Source organism: Pelobates fuscus, chromosome 1, assembly GCF_036172605.1.
Source record: "Pelobates fuscus isolate aPelFus1 chromosome 1, aPelFus1.pri, whole genome shotgun sequence".
In the NCBI taxonomy this organism is placed as follows: Eukaryota; Metazoa; Chordata; class Amphibia; order Anura; family Pelobatidae; genus Pelobates; species Pelobates fuscus.
The window spans coordinates 217,658,074-217,672,362 of record NC_086317.1 but is presented as its reverse complement, the minus strand read 5'-3'; the positions used below and the strand labels follow the sequence as shown (position 1 = coordinate 217,672,362).

Sequence of the window (14,289 nt, the reverse complement as noted above, 5' to 3'; positions counted from 1 at the left end):
ATGTACCAAACACATACACATTTATATACACACACAATAACACAATAGGTGTATGTCTGTGTGTATATCTGTGATTGTGTGTGTGTGTGTGTGTATGTATATATATACACGTGTGTATGTATGTGATGTTTGCGTGTGTATATCTAATTATGTGTGTTTGTAATTGTATGTGTGTGGGTCTGTGATTGTGTATGTCTGTGTTGATGTGTGTGGTTGCGTGTGTATCTCTGTAGTTAAGTGTGTTGTGTGTGTATATATATATATACACACACACACACACACTTAATAATTAAGAGGTCCACCCAGCCTCCCTACCTTGCTCTGGGAGGGCTAGAGTGGATCCTCAGTCCCTGGTAGTCAGTGGTTGCTGCTGGGATCTCTGTGCTCTTCATGCACACGTTCCTTGCACATCCTGTAATATGACGCCGATGCTTGGATGATGTTATGTGCCGACTCACTGCAGGGCGAAGACAGTCAGATACAGTCAGATGTACACAGTTATACGCATATACTGTCAAATACAGCCACATGCACACCGTACCAAACACATAGTCACTTGCACACTGTCAAACGCACAGCTGCAGGCAGACAGTAACACACACGGTTACAGACCGACAGTCACACACACACAGTCTCACACACACACAATTACAGGCAGACTGTAACATAGTTACAGGCAGCACACAGTCACACACACTCAGTGACATGCAGACAGTCCCAGGTAGACAATCACAGGCAGACATTCATACATACAGGCACAGGCAGACAGTCACACACACAGTCACCAAAAGTCAGTCTCATGCACAGTCACAGGCAGGCAGTCACACTCAGTCCCAGGTAAACTGTCACAGGCAGACATTCACACACACAGGCACAGGCAGACAGTCACAGACACAGTCACAGGTAGACAGCCACAGGCAGACATTCACACACAGTCACAGATAGCCACAGGCAGACATTCACACACAGTCACAGATAGCCACAGGCAGACATTCACACACAGTCACAGATAGTCACAGGCAGGCATTCACACACAGTCACAGATAGTCACAGGCAGACATTCACACACACAGTCACAGATAGTCACAGGCAGACATTTACAGACACAGTCGCAGGCAGACATTCACACACATTCACAGACACAGGCAGACATTCACACACAGTCACAGACACAGGCAGACAGTCACACACAGTCACAGACAGTCAAAGGCAGGGATTCACACACAGTCACAGTCACAGGCAGACATTCACACACACAGTCACATATAGTCACAGGCAGACATTCACACACAGTCACAGATAGTCACAGGCAGTGGCGTACGTACCGCGGTCGCAGGGGTTGCAGCTGCGACCGGGCCCGGCACTCCAGGGGGCCCGGCCGCCCTGCGGCCCCCCGCGACCGGGTAGCAGCTGCCATGCTTTGCGGCCCCGGCGGCAAACCGCCGGGGCCGCATGTTAAGGGGTCCATCGGGTGGCCCATGCTGTCAGGGCCACCCGATGGACATGGATTGTAAGGGGGCCCGGTCTGCGCTGAGCGCTTTAAGAGCGCGACCGGACCCCCTGTGATGAGATCATCACACGCTGGGAGGAAGTGACCGCACGTCACTCCTCCCAGCATACTGAGAGCCCGCGCGGGAGGAAACAGAAAGGAGGAGGGAGTCAGAGTGAGAACTCTGACTCCCATCAGGCTGAGCCACCACTGGACCCCAGGGAAGTCACACATGGTAGGAAACATTTTGTGTCTCTGTATGTGTGTATGTATGTGTGTATGTCTCTCTGTGTGTGTGTATCCGTATGTATGTATGTATGTCTGTGTGTGTGTGTGTGTGTCTGTGTCTCTGTATGTGTGTCTGTCTCTGTGTGTGTGTGTATCCGTATGTATGTCTGTGACTGTGTTTGTAAGTATGTGTGTGTCTCTGTGTATGTTTGTCTGTGTCTTTGTCTCTGTAAGTGTGTGTGTGTGTATGTGTCTCTGTATGTATGTGTCTGCATGTGTGTATGTATGTGTCTGTCGGGGGTGTGTGAATGTGTTTGTGTCTGTATGTATGTGTCGGGGGGGAAGGACCCACAGTCAGGGGGGAGAGGGTCAGGGTAGGGGGGGGGGACACGGATCAGATTCGCCACTGGTCACAGGCAGACATTCACACACAGTCACAGACAGTCAAAGGCAGGGATTCACACTCACAGACAGTCACAAGCAGTTTCACACACACACAGTCACAGACAGTCAAAGGCAGGGATTCACACACACAGTCACAAGCAGTTTCACACACACACACACACACACACACACACTCTCTCTCTCTCTCTCTCTCTCTCTCTCTCTCTCTCTCTCTCTCTCTCTCTCTCTCTCTCACTTACTGGTGGAGGAGTCCAGTCAGTGAGTCCCTGGTGTGTTGGAGTTGGGGAAGCAGGGCCTCCTTCCTGCTTCCCCTCAGTGTGCTGCAGTGAAAGGCAGCAAATGGAGGCTGGCTGTAGCTCCGCCCCCGCATCCGGTTTGGCTCCGCCCCCATTTCTCCGTGCAGTACACTGTACTGCTGAATTCCCAGCCCCTGCGTGTGTGAGCTGTGTGGCTCCCGGCGCCCTGTGCAGCCACACAGCTCACAGAGTCACAAGCCCTGGAGGCACCCCCTTACCTGGTGGCACCCCCCTAACTGGTGGCACCCGGGGCGGACCGCACCCCCCGCCACCCCCCCCTTAGTACGCCATAACCATTGACCATTGTACATGTTTAATTGATGTGCTCTCTGTTAAAATGTCACTCTATGTAATGCCGAAACTCTGCGTTAATGACTATGAGTATTGTACTGGAAATATGTCACCTGGCTGTAACTCTTGCAATTGTACTTATGTTGTGTTATTCTTGCATAAAACATCAATAAAATTAGATATTGAAAAAAAAAAGTTAAACCCTCCCCCTAATAATATGAACTAGAATAACTAGCCTTAAATTGGTATATTGGTAATCTTGTCGTGCCTCACAGTTTTGCATGTAAGATCCCTATCTAACCAGGTGAAATATCACCCATGTCCTGTTTAAATTAAAGTAAATTGGTGGATCAGCTTGCATCGTGCAGGGAAAACTTCCCTAATGCATGTCTTTAGGATGTTCCGTACGGCTTGCCGTGATAGCTCAACCCACTAACGTTGCTATGACAACGTATGTAAACAGTCATCCTAAACTTTGCTACATGGTATCCCTGGAGACGGTTGCCTAGAGACGCTGTCCTGAGTAACACCCGGCTTCACTCTGAGCGTTCTGAAAAGGAGCACAAGGAACCAGCTTGGAGGTGAGCTGAACGGGGGGCTATTAAATAGAAAACGGGGGTGGGGGCGGCAACAAATCGTCAATATTCTCAATTGCATATGCATGAATTTATTGTATTAATAGTTTTATATAAATATTTGTAATATAGGAATTAGTTCCGTGTAAGTGGTGATTGTTTAGTGTGACTGTATGTAATATGTATCGTAACATTTTCAGGGTCATTCTCTAAACCCCGACTTCTAGCGAGTTTAATCCGAATGGCAAGTAACACTTAAATAGCCAGATTGTGACTACTAGTCGCAGAGTTTTTCCTGATCAGCTATTTTGCAGTTAAACTGTATTTCAATAAAGTTTGTAGTTTGATAAATAAGTCTGTTAGGGGATTCTTAACTAAAGGGCAGAACTTATTTACTTAACAGTGAGTTGGAAATCACATAATAGCTGCCTCAGATAATTCCCCAATTCAGCCGTTTTTCTGCATTGTATATTTCAGCCTAGATTTCTCAGTTTAGTTTTCATTTAGCATCAAATCCCTTAGTGTAAACTAAAGTTGGAATTCATAGTAAATGTAACATTTGCGTTTAAAATAGCTGAATTGAAAAAAAATTCTCTGTTCAGTATGCTTCTATTTTGGCTACTTTGGACAATAATTTTTGGTTAATTTTGAATTCTCACTGTAGTGAATAGGGACATATCAAGGTCATGGGGTCACTGTGAGAAAGTCATATAATGTCGCACCCCACCTCACTTCCCAATCATGGTTCTTGTAATACATCTTACCAGTATAGTAAATATTTATACAGGTTAAAAAAATAATAATTGACATGGGCGAGAGGACTCACGCGGCTTCAAAATAAACAAAATAACGTATTTATTCTAAATGTTATGAACAAACGCATATTTCAGTGGTTAAAGCGGCACTGTCATGCCGAACTTACCTTTCCCCAATCAATTCCTCTTCTCTCCCTCTCTCAGGATCTGTTCTTCATTTCTTCCTGTCTGCTCTAGTTTTCTTGAAAACGTAAGAAAAAGTAGGGACTATTTCTCTTATGGAGGTTTCCAACGCTGTGACCAGCAGAGGAGCAAAGTGTGCTTCGTTTCCGGTGGTCACAGCAATTTTCCCACAATCCTTACCTTTCCTCCCTGTTCCCGCGATGCTTCCTGTCACTTAGACAGGACGCTGGCAAAACTGCCAAATTGCGTTCTAACAGTTTCTCCATTCATGTTAGAACGCAATTCGGTACTTTGTTCGAATCGGAATTTCATGCGCTGCTCACTGTTTAGTAGACATGCCCTTACTCGCGGTGAGGGACCTGGGGGGCTTAGGAAGTGGCGGGGAGCACAGCTCCCTGCCGCTTCTAGCTTTACGTTGTACAAGGAGGGAGCTGCACGTCGGTAGCTTCCTCCTTGTAATAAACTGAACGAACAAACGAACACTGAAATTCAGTGTTTGTTTGTTCGTCTGAAATATCCATTTATTCATTCGTCTTTCTGACGAATTAATGAATAGATGAAATTCCCGTTCGCATGCCCAAGTATTTCACTGGGCATGTGCGGGAATCTCAGTGCTATCTAGTGTAGGCAGATGACGTGTCCCTCAGGGACTTCATCTACCTACACAAAGATGGCGGCGCCCTGAATATAGATCGGGGCAGAAAATAAAGATAAAAAATAGGTAATATGGGGGGTTTAGGGGCATTTGGGGGTAACTAGGGGGTCAGTTAGATGTAGTGGAGTTGGGAGGGGGGGTTAAAAAAAAACGGGATTTGGCCATGACAGTGCCGCTTTAAGTCTGGTTTCCTTGTGTTGTGAGAAGTCTAGTAATAACATGGAAACGATTACTGTATGCCATTGCACGTCTGATTAAAATAAAGACTTTTTATTTTTAATCCTATATTTTTTTTCTTAATGGCACACTAGAGTCACCAGAACCACTGCACTTTATTGTAGTTTGTCTGGTGTCCACTGCCTGTCCCTGCAGGCTTTTTAATGTAAACACTGCCTTTTCATAGGAACATTACTGCATAGGAACTGCATAGGAACACCTCTAGTGGCAGTCACTCCGACAACCACTGGAGGTGCTTCCTCTGTCAGTGCTTCACAGTGTGAAGCACCATCCTTCAGCATCTCCACGCTCTGCATAGAGGCTCTGAATGTTCCTTATAGAGAGGCATTGATTCCTTATGAGGAAATGCTGATTTTGCGTTGCATGAATATTAGCCTCCCAATGCTTACCTAGGGGCCCATCAGCATGTATCCCACTACCCAGCTACTATCATCCCACTATTGACACTAACACCCCACGGTAGTCACTATCCACCACCCACTTTAGCATCCTACTGACTCTATACCCCAATATACACCCTATTGCCCTTATTCCCTCAAACACATCCTAAGCTCTTATGCTCAGCAACACAAAAACTACAGCCCCTTTCTACATACAGCTCTGATTTACTACATTGCAAACAGACCAACCGACACACACAATCCCACAACAGCCTGGCTCTCACACATGGAACCCTACAAGCATCATTTCCTCCACACCCACAACCACACAAGCAGTCTCCCCTTACATACACAACCCCACAAGCAGCATATTCACAAATGTACATAATCCCACAAGCGGCATCTCCACAAACACCACAAGTAGCCTACTGTCATAAATACAATACATCAAGCAGCCACACACACAACCACACAAGCAGCAGCATCATATATACAATATCACAAATTCAACACCACAAGCTGCCTCCACACATTTATACACACCTTATCCTAGCACATATCACCCACCTAGTTACATTCACCATCTAATAATACCCCAACTAATTGCTTTATTACTTTAAAGTGTATATATATATATATATATAGATATAGATATATACATTGTAGTAGCTTGCACTCCAAGAAGACTTTTGTAGTGCCCGGTGCTGGTTGTGGCAAAGGTAGATATGGGTGTAGAAACAATCGCACTCCTGGGACTTGGTTGAAGTAGTAAAATTTAGCTTTTATTTATTCCATATAAAATATCAACGTTTCAGCTCCAACATGGAGCTTTCATCAGGACAGGTAACATATATCTATAGATATAGATATATATATATATTGCAAGAACTGGCCTTGGGGCAACAAGGTGGGTAAACACAGCCCTGATATTTGTTGCCATGAGAATAAGAAACACCTCTCGGCTATCAAACAGCTTCTTTTTCTCTTCTGTTAGCTTTACTTAGCTAATGGAAGTGGTAGGCAAGGGGAAAGAGGGAAGGGCCTCTAAAGATCTGCAGCTTGCAAGCTTTTTAGATACTCCCAATGGCAGCGTGTTTAACCCCTGAAGGACACATGACATGTGTGACATGTCATGATTCCCTTTTATTCCAGAAGTTTGGTCCTTAAGGGGTTAAATAAATGCACACATGTTTTCATTGGGGTTAGATATACTAAAATGCAATTTAAAAAAAAAAAGAAATCCCCTGTGGAGTTTTCCTTTAATTCTTTTGGATATGATTTTCAAATGATCATAACTTGTTTCAAATGATTTATGTACAGAAGTCACCGTTAAAGTCTATAAACATTTTTATATATAAAGCTTGGGAAAGTGGAGTGCTAGTTTGTGTAAACCAATGGACACTACAGCTACTATTGTGAACTCCATTTTCCATTAGCTATCAGGCATGGCAATGGTTTGCGTGTCAGTGGTTAGTCTACATAATCCGCAGTCTACACATCTGCACAGGGGAATTCTGAAATTAATAATGAGGTGACAAAATCCATGCATGCTATATTTTTTTCAAGTTTTGAAACTTTCATCATGCTCTAAACGCAATTAACATAAGTGTGTGAGTGGATGTGTATATATATATATATATAGGTAGTTAATACATTTTTAAACAAAAATCTGCACACCAGTCAAGCCATAAGACTTGCTTTCCCCACAGAAATCCTATGCAAATTAGTTTAACAAAGAATCACATTTTTGCCTCATTCCATTTTAAACATGGATTCCTTTGAGTCTGTGTTTGCAGTATACAACAGCTTTGAAACACAACTTAGGAAAATACGCAAAGCCAGTGAACCACTCATGGACAGCTGTTATGCAAATCATTAGTATGAGGTTGGTTACTGGCTTGCTATTAAGGCTTGGTAGTGCTTGGGAAGCAAAAACCAAGAAGGGTATGGTGTGTGTGTGTGTATATATATATATATATATATACACATATATACATATACAAGTGTAGTGGCACTCACCCTTTCAATGAATAAGTAAAAAACTGCCTTGGTGCAATCCCACGCTGGGTATGTAAAGCAAGAAGGAAAGAGATGCACTCTCAGGTCTTTGTAGAAAAAACTCAATATTATTTAATAACAGGTAACATACATCTGATCGACGTTTCTTCGGGTCTTCCTCAAGATATATATATATATATACACACACACACACATTTTTAATAAGTGGACAACCTGGTGTGGAGTGATATCACAGCACGTGCTGCCTGTTTTAATGACAGCCGCTGAGAGGGAAAGCAGAATGAGATTGGGTGCAAGTGGATACTTCTCCACCATTAGATACCATGGACATTAACTCCAGTCAGGGGAAGGAGAGAGAGAGCGTATTAAATCTGTTCTGTGTGATTGTTGTCCGTGTATGTATGTGATTGATTGCATGTCTCTGTATGTGCCTGAGTATGTGACTGCATGTCTCTGTATGTGACTGTATGTGTACAGGCAGGCATGAGTCAAGTGTCACTGACACCTATGTGCAAGGCTTTTCAATGTTCTATATGGATGTAAATTGCTCTTCTTGTATTTTGCTCCCCTCCCTTTATATGTCTGCTCTTTGTATGTGTTTCACTCCTTTCACAATAAAGAACAGCATAAAAATCACCTAGGGAATGTGGTCATTAGTGATGATGATTGACCATAACACTTCAGATGTTGGTGTTAAACACTTCCAATTTCTATAATCCTAAACCAGCCTAAACGTGCAGATTTCTTACAAATGTGTATATGTGACTGCAAATGTATTGTGTGTCTGTGCACATGGGTTTAATTTGTGTGTGCAAGAATGTGTATCATAGATTTAGAAAATGGATGGGGAGTACGTGAATTTGGCTGGATAAATATATGTTAGTCGGTAAATGTATGTCGTAATGTTATGGTATGATTTTTATTATCCCAAAAATTACAAATTGGTAAACAGTAACGGAGCAAAAAAATAAGGAACTCCATGGTATAGAGTAATTGATATTTTATTTTTAAATGTATATCCCACGGCAGACCTCTCAATATAAATCATGTCAAAACTTCTAGATGCAATCTCATGTATCCAGTTACCATTGAATAATAGGTTCTTGCTTACAATGTTAGTTTGTAGCGGTTATATTATGTTACACATATACAGTTACACCTGTAATCTATCTACTATATAGTAATGTTAAAGGATTACTCCAACTGAAAAACAGTGTTTTAAGAAGAGCCCTTCCTATACCGATATCCCTGGTGCCAGATGCCAAATATGCCAGCCCAATACCCTTGTTGCAGGCTGGCTAACGACACCTCTGTGATGGGGCCAGAGGTGGAGTTACACCTTCGGAAGCAGAGGGGTTAAACTCTGCATATTCCGCATTTCATAGCGACATGCTGCACATACAGACTCTAGGTACCTTGACCACTTCTTTAACCAGTAATAGTGTTGAGCTAAAAATGTATTAAAGTGCATTAACTAGGGATCGACCGATATTGATTGTTGTGAGTCGATACCGACAATCTGTGAACTTTCAGGCCGATAGCAGATAATTTACCGTTTTGAAACAAGAAACAATTTCTTCACAAATCTACTTTTAACTGAACATGTTTAATCTTTTCATTTTGCAAATCTTTTTTTTTTATTAAGTTGTAAATGCACAAAATATACATGCCAGTCAGATTTTTTTATGTTTTCATGCATATTTAGGGTTTCTCTCCCTTCCTCTCCCCTCCCTTCCCTTAGTGTACCTCTCACGCCCTTCCCTGTCCCTTAGTGTTCCTCTCCTCACCCCTCCGTGTCCCTTAGAGTTCCTCTCCTCTCCCCTCCCCTCCATGTCCTGTAGTGTTCCTCTTCCCTCCCCTCCCTGTCCCTTAGTGTTCCTCCTCCCCTTTAATGTGTTTCTCTCCCTCCCTGTCCTTTGGTTTCCCACCACCCCCGTGGTCCTCTCCCAGTGCTTCATTACCTCTCTTGTGGCGTGGCTGGGTGGAGCAAACCATGGTACAGGAGCATCAGTTTCCTGTACCCAGCAGGACTGTCAAGAGTGCTCTCTCAGTGAGCACTTCCTCTCAGTCCGGCTGGGTACAGGAAACTGAAGCTCTTGTACCGCGGTCTGCTCTGCTCCACTCAACCATTGTTCACTGAGTGACGGGTAGGGGAGAGCACTGTGCCCTTCCTTACTTCCGGCCAACTGATTGTTGCGCCCCCATAGCTGCCTTATGGATACGCTGGCCCTGCGTGCGCTGGGCACCGCCGCCTCTCACATTATCGGCAATATCGGTATAAATAGTGGCAGATAACGATATTTGCCAAAACCGATAATCGGTCTATCTCTCAAGTTCACAATTTACACCTTAAGGAATCTTTCTAATGTGCAAAAAAAGATATAATTATACTTATATAGAATGTTCCAATATTTTCAGCCCCTATAAAGTAAAAATCGTACCTACATAATATGCCATATTAACAAAACAACGATCTTAATGTCCCCCCCAAAAACGTACACTCACATGTACAAGAGCCTAATGTCTCTAGGTAAAAATCGCTGAGCAAGGAGAGGGGTTAAACCAACACACAAGTTATATATCCTTTAATGAGTTTGCCAAGAGCCAAGGGGTGCCACAATAGTGTTATATCATCACATTTATTTCATATACAATAAAATTAAAGGGGCTTTACATTAAAACCTGGTGATCTCACTTGGAATGAAACTCACAAATATTGCTCTTGTAATACAATAATTGAAACAGTCTGCGTTACTGCTCGTAGTTCCGATTGCATGATATGCGCATGGAGGCACCTCCTGTAAACGTGTCACCCAATCACGTGCGCTTCATTTGACATCCGTTCTGTGTCCATGTTTTCCCTACGAGGCTCCAGCTCCTCAATAACTCTTCTTCTCCTCGCTTCCAGCCATTTGAATTTGTATATTAAACAAGTCCCTATACATAGTTGCATTGTACCCAATGGATGGAAACATATTGTTATAAACTATAAATATTGCAAAAACTCTTCATTATTCACATAGGGATAACAGAAATGAATGGACACATCATATCAATCAAATCTAAAAACTAAATATACTAAAATCAAAACCATGAATACACTAAATATAATCATCGTACTAATAGAATAAAAATAATGCTTATTTCCCTAAAAAATAAGTTGAATAGATTTGATTAAAAAGATAACAATTCCTTATTAAAAAAACAAACAAAAAAACAACAAGAAAAAAAGAAGGGATTGCTAAAAGGCCTTAAAGGGATATATATATATATATATTTTTAATTTTAAATTCTTTATTTTTGAGTGCAGAGTTAAATACACGTTTCGGCAATGTCACTTGAAATAAGAGAGATTAACACTATATCACTTTGAGTAACCATGGTATGCCATGGTATTTTTTTTTTTTTATAGAACAAGAGTAGTAGGAAAATACAAACAGGATTATCATGTCTAGTCCTAGCTGGAATTGCATGTCTGTAACTATATAGACTTGCTAGACATGTGGAAATTAAAATAAATGAATGCACAGGCTAAAGAGATGAACATGCTGAGTGAAATCATGCTAGGCAAATTCTGTACAGCCATATCATAAGTCAATAAGTAAAGTTGTGAACCATCCCCAGTAGAAGCTTACAAATTCAAGCAGGTTGGTATATACCCTCAGCATATAACTTGTACCCAATCTAGCATGCTAAAGGAACTAACTAAGTGAGGCATATCACACTGGAGGGATAGACAAGAGAAAGTCTGCTGGATCCTGCAAGGGTTCGGTACCACAGTAGTGGTTTACATTAGTATGTGCCAGGCAGCCAGTCCAAACTTAGCCGATGCCCACGTGTGGGAAGTTCATGATGGAGGTAGGGAATTCAATAGAGGCCACGGCACAGTGGGAGCAAGACGGGACATCCCCCCCCTCCCTTTCCCCAGGCCGGCACGTGGGCCACGGACCTGGAGGCTCAGGGAGACCAAGTCCATCCAACCTCGTGGGCGACAAGAGGCCCTGGTGGTAAGTCGCTGCCTGCGGCGGGAAGCTCTTCGTCGGTGTGGGTGATGCTTCGGGGTTAATACCCGGGGGCCCTCGGCCTAGGCAGGCTGACCTTAAGCCGGATAGGTTGCTGAGTAGAGACCAAGCCTGAAGGGGGTCCCTTCACTCTCGGGCTGACGTCCCTCCAGACTCACTCCTGCTGTGTGGCTGCCACACGGCTGTCCAGTTTGGCCCAAAATCGAGTGAACAGCTTATCTAGCCGTTGCAGAAACTGCTGGACAAAGTTGAATGGGAGCTGTTCTGCATACTGTGGTGTTGCCTCGTAGAAGATTTGCGCATCCGCCGTCTTGGCTCCTTGTGTGGAGTGTGGCTGCTGCTGATCACGCAGTAGGAGTTTAAAGTCTGAGCACTCGGCAGGTCAGTCCAGCGGGGACTGGGGGCAGGGGGGAAGAGTAGTGGATTTGCTGTGCCGTGCAAGGTTGAGTGGAGTAAGGAAGTCGCACTTCCCATCCACATGCGTTAGTAGGCCTCAACCTGCTGCCGCCAACAGGGCTGCCATCAGAAATTTTGGGGCCCCTGACAAAGCACAAGGTCTGGGCCCCCCCCCCTCCCCCCCCGACCCCTCCCTCTCCCTCCTGGGCCCGCCCACGCCCTACCTAGTCCGCTGACAATGATGCGGGACTGAATGTGGTGTGTATGGTGGAAGTGAATTAGAATGTGTGTAATGGATGTAGTGTTTGTGTGCATTAGATACTGTTTGTGCAGTGAATGCAGAGTGTGTTAGTGTAGCGGATGCAGTGTGTATAGTGAACGCAGAGTGTGTTTGAGTAGTGGATGTAGTGTGTGTACAGTGATGTAGTGTGTGTTTGTGTAGTGGATGTAGTGTTTGTATGTACTAGATGAAATGTGTTTAGTGGATGCAGTGTCTGTAGTGGATGTAGTGTGTGTATTAGACGCAGTGTCTGTGTATAGTGAATGCAGAGTGTTTCAATTTGTGTTGGATGTAGTGTGTGTACTGTGAATACAGGATGTTTGTGTAGTGGATGCTGTGTGTACAGTTAATGCAGAGTGTGTGTCAGTATAGTGAATCCAGAGTGTGTGCATAGTTTAGTGAATGCAGAGTGTGTGTTAGTGTGTAATGAATGCAGAGTGTGTGTTAGTGTGTAGTGAATGCAGAGTTTGTCAGTGTAATGAATGTAGTGTGTGTGTTAGTGCAGTGAATGCAGAGTGTTTGTAAATGTGTAGTGAATGCAGAGTGTGTGTTAATGTGTAGTGAATGCAGAGGGTGTTTTAGTGTGTAGCGGATGCAGAGTGTGTGTTAGTGTAGTGAATGCAGAGAGTGTTTGAGTAGTGGATGTAGTGTGTGTACAGTGATGTAGTGTGTGTTTGTGTAGTGGATGTAGTGTTTGTATGTACTAGATGAAATGTGTTTAGTGGATGCAGTGTCTGTAGTGGATGAAGTGTGTGTATTAGACACTGTCTGTGTATAGTGAATGCAGAATGTTTCAATTTGTGGTGGATGTAGTGTGTGTACTGTGAATACAGGATGTTTGTGTAGTGGATGCTGTGTGTACAGTTGATGCAGAGTGTATGTTAGTGTAGTGAATGCAGAGTGTGTGTCAGTATAGTGAATCCAGAGTGTGTGCATAGTTTAGTGAATGCAGAGTGTGTGTTAGTGTGTAATAAATGCAGAGTGTGTGTTAGGGTGTAGTGAATGCAGAGTGTGTCAGTGTAATGAATGTAGTGTGTGTGTAAATTTGTAGTGAATGCAGAGTGTGTGTTAATGTGTAGTGAATGCAGAGAGTGTGTTAATGTGTAGTGAATGCAGAGAGTGTGTTAGTGTAGTGAATGCAGATAGTGTGTTAGTGTAGTGAATGCAGAGAGTGTGTTAGTGTAGTGAATGCAGAGAGTGTGTTAATGTGTAGTGAATGCAGAGAGTGTGTTAGTGTGTAGCGGATGCAGAGTCTGTGTTAGTGCAGTGAATTCAGAGTGTTAATGTGTAGTGAATGCAGAGAGTGTGTTAGTGTGTAGCGGATGCAGAGTGTGTGTTAGTGTAGTGAATGCAGAGTGTGTTAGTGTGTAGCGGATGCAGAGTGTGTGTTAGTGTAGTGAATGCAGAGTGTGTTAGTGTGTAGCGGATGCAGAGTGTGTGTTAGTGTAGTGAATGCAGAGTGTGGTAATGTGTAGCGAATGCAGAGTGTGTGTCAGTATAGTGGATGCAGTGAGTGTGTTAGTGTGTAGTGTATGCAGAGTGCATGTTGTATTAGTGAATGCAGTGTGTGTATTGTATTAGTGTATGCACTGTGTGTTAGTGTATGCAGTGTGTGTTGTATTAGTGTATGCAGTGTGTGTTGTGTCAGTGTATGCAGAGTGTGTTCTGTCAGTGTATGCAGAGTGTGTTGTGTTAGTGTATGCAGAGTGTGTGTTGTGTTAGTGTATGCAGTGTGTGTTGTGTTAGTGTATGCAGTGTGTGTTGTGTTGGTATATGCAGTGTGTGTGTTGTGTTGGTATATGCAGTGTGTGTGTTGTGTCAGTGTATGTCGTGTGTGTGTTGTGTTAGTGTGTATGTAGTGTGTGTGTGTTGTGTCAGTGTATGTAGTGTGTGTGTTGTGTCAGTGTATGCAGTGTGTGTGTGTGTGTTGTGTCAGTGTATGTAGTGTGTGTGTGTTGTGTCAGTGTATGTGTTGTGTCAGTGTATGTAGTGTGTGTGTGTGTGTTGTGTCAGTGTATGCAGTGTGTGTGTTTTGTCAGTGTATGTAGTTTGTGTGTGTTGTGTCAGTGTATGCAGTG

The 14,289-nt window shown here is 43.5% G+C and overlaps 1 protein-coding gene across 1 annotated transcript in view; it reads left to right on the top strand.

The window, feature by feature from the left end:
• Positions 1-3,234: 3,234 nt before the first annotated feature.
• Positions 3,235-14,289, top strand: part of TEKT2 (tektin 2) — a 48,710-nt gene continuing 37,655 nt past the window's right edge. Inside the window, exon 1 of the mRNA XM_063444478.1 lies at positions 3,235-3,290. The gene's annotated coding sequence lies outside the window, so the exon portion shown is untranslated. The remainder of the gene's footprint in view (positions 3,291-14,289) is intronic.